General features: G+C 47.3%; 1 pseudogene; it reads right to left on the minus strand.

The window, feature by feature from the left end:
• Positions 1-1,105: 1,105 nt before the first annotated feature.
• Positions 1,106-2,931, minus strand: LOC114105109 (aldehyde dehydrogenase X, mitochondrial-like; annotated as a pseudogene).
• Between the last annotated feature and the right edge of the window lie 381 nt (positions 2,932-3,312).

The following is a 3,312-nucleotide window of genomic DNA, read 5'->3' on the forward strand; positions in this document are numbered from 1 at the left end:
CCAGAAAGAGATCCCATATCCACAAGCAGTTAGTCCCCAACCCTCCTCCCCCAACCCTTGCCAATCACTAATCTACTTTCTATCTCTATAGATTTGCCTAGTCTGGACATTTTATATAAATGGAATCATACAACATGTCTGGCTTTACTTAGCATGATGCCTTCAAGGTTCACTTATATTATAGCATGTGTCAGAAATTCATTCTTTTTTTTTTTTTTTTTTTGTGTGTGTGTGTGTGTGATATCAGGGATTGAATCCAGGGCCTTGCATATGATAGGCAAGTGTTCTACTACTGAGCTATATCCCCAGCCTTTTTAATGTTTTATTTTGAAGCAAGGTCTCACTGAGTTGCCCAGGCTGGCCTTGAACTTTCAATCCTTCTGCCTCAGTCTCCAGAGTAGCTGGGATTACCGGAGTGTGTCACTGTACCTGGAACTCATTCCTTTGTTTGGAGAATAATGAAAGGAATAGTTCATGGAAACCTTTTGTTTATCCACTCATCAGTGGATAATGTGCATTGGGGGTGTTCAAGTTTAGTTTAAAGATGTAATTATATAATCACATGTACTTCTATAAATGCATTCCTCACCTACCTTTTTCCTCAAATGAAGGAAAATCAGTAGTAAATGAAGGGTAAGCAAACCAGCCAACAGCTGGAACTTAGAAAAGAAAAAGCCCTGATTTTTAAGTTGTCAGTGAAAAACAGGGCCAAGATTTTGTGTTCTCCTAGTTCAAAACTTCTAATGTCTTCTAACACTCTGAGATGAGACCATTCTCAAAGCCACTGATTTATCTACTGGAAAGTCCCTAGATCAGCAGAAAGGACCAAAAGTGACTGTCTGCCCAATGAGTAGTTTCAATAGCCTTCCAGAGACTAAGTTTTCATGGAAGTAACTGAGCCATCAAGAGCACACAGGGGCTGAGGAGCACAGGAAAGGACTGTAGACCCAGCCCCTTCCCAGCTTTAAATGTACAGCTCTGATTTAGTTGTTTTATTTGTTGGAACAAACAAATAGAATCCATGCCCCGCCCCTCCCCAGAATTGGCATGCACTTGGTCTAGTCCTCTGTGGAATTGCTGGGCTGGGTCTGCATGGTGGCCATTTTCATGAGTTTTTCTGAGGAACCTTGATGGTGATAGTCTTCACCTCCTTGTAGGCTTTAAGCCCATCCTCCCCCAGCTTCTTCCTGTTGCCAGATTCTTCAAAGCCTCCAAACGGCTTCTTCCAGTCCACATAGGAGCTTGAACAGAACAGCTAAAAAATGGCTCTGGTTTTTTATTTAAGGTAGTACATCAAAGGCAGGATAAAGTTTCAGTGGGTGGAGTCTTGCTTCCTGATATCTTGCAGTCAACAGGTTGATTGATATCTGTGAGAAGCTGTGTGTCTATGTGGCTGCAGCAGGTTACCCTGTCTCTGGCATTGTGCGGGGACCTTTGGCAGAGCTGGATGGGAGTTCACATGTATTTGGGTCTTCTCACAAACAGGAGTGCTGCTGTGAGTTCCTAGATACCAGACTTCCCCACTCAATGGCTTCCATACAGATCTGGTCCATACACATTTCACAGATGGCTCCTGACAGTAGGTGAGTGGCGATGTTGTAGGTGTTCTCCCACATTGTCCTGGCCTGGAGTGCCTGGGTAAAATGCATGGCTTTGTCCAGGCCTCTGGTGAACATGGCAGCAGCCAGGCTGTACCTAGTGGTATTGGCCCTCTCGGTCACGTCTTTGATCTTCTTGAACTTGAACAGGGGCTGCATGCACCTGAAGATCTCCTCCTTGGCAATCCTCATGACATCCTGCATGCCACCAAAGACAGTAGGCTTGATGAAGAAACCACGCTCCCCAAAAGTCTCCCTACTGCAAAGAAGTTTTTCCCTCTTCTTATGGCTAAGCAGGTTGTAGCCCAGGCTTTGTTCAAACTGTTCCTTGTCCACCGGGGGCCCCTACAGAGTGTCCAGCTCAAAGGGGTTCCCAACTTTCCTCTCTCAAGAAACTCATCATATATGGATTCTTTGACAAAGGCCCAGGAACCAGCGCAGCAGCACTGGCCTGTGTTGAAGAAGAGGGCTTCGTGACATTGGTCCACAGCATGAGCCATGGCAGCATCAGCCAACAAATGCTGGGGCTTTTCCCACCCATCTCTAGGATGACTCTCTTGAGGTTGGAATTGCCAGCAGCCTTCTGGATCAGGTGACCCACCTTCATGGAGCCAGTGAAGGTGTCTTTGTCAATATCCATATGCTGGGCAATGGCCGCTCCTGCTGTTGGGTCATAGCCCACCTCCTTCATGGGGGAGGCCAAGTACAAGGCAGAAAGGGGGGTCTGCTCTGCAACCTTCATAACCACATTGTTGCCTGTGGCAAGTGCCAAGGTGAGCTTCCAGCCCTGCATGACCAAGGCAAAGTTCCATGGTACAATTTGGCCACAGACACCCACAGGCTTATGCTGCAAGAAGCAGAGATGCTCACCATCCATGGGGATGATCTTGCCATGCCACTTGTCAGCCCAGCCAGCAAAGCAGCAGTGCACCTTGATGACCTCATTCGGGTCCAAGGCATAAGACTCTTGGAAAGGTTTCCCATTGTCCAAGGTCTCCAGTCAGGCCAAGTGGACACAATCCCTCTCCACTAGGTCAGCCAGTGGTTCAACAGCCAGCCTGGCTCACAGGCATCCATTCGGCACCCCAGGGATCCCAGACGAAAAGCCTCATGGGCCGCTTTCACCGCCCTGTCCACAGCAGCCACATGCTCAATGACCTCATCTGTGGTGGGGTTGACCGTGGAAGGTCTTCTTGCTGACTGCGTCTTGCCACTTGTTGTGGCTGCAGCGGATGTCTGGGCTCAAGATTGGGCTTGAGAGGGCTGCTGCTAAGGAGTACGAGGCAATTCTGCCCTGGAGGCAAAGCAGCTGGGGTACCAGGAAGTGTAGCATGCTGACCACTCTGCAACAAGCCTGGGATCCAGTTCAGAATTAAGTCCAGGTTCACATGAGATCTCTCCCAGGTCCGGTACTCAGCCCCTCCACGCAGCAGACCCAGCCTCAATTACCACCTTTAATGCATATTTTCTGGTTATTCAGAAACTTTCCCATGCAGGAATGCTGATGCTATAACAGTAGCTAAAAGATTGTTAGAAAATGTTTTCCTTATGGTGTATTTATGGAAAATCTCCAGTGATAGAGGTATTCATTTCATTGGCCACATCATAAAAGAGTTAAGTATTACAAACACAATGGTATGAAGCAAGCTAATCAAATAGATTGGATCCTCTTGGTCAAGGTATCACCAGTTGATGACAATCAGATCTACTCTCA

This window comes from Marmota flaviventris, chromosome 8, assembly GCF_047511675.1.
Source record: "Marmota flaviventris isolate mMarFla1 chromosome 8, mMarFla1.hap1, whole genome shotgun sequence".
Classification (NCBI taxonomy): domain Eukaryota; kingdom Metazoa; phylum Chordata; class Mammalia; order Rodentia; family Sciuridae; genus Marmota; species Marmota flaviventris.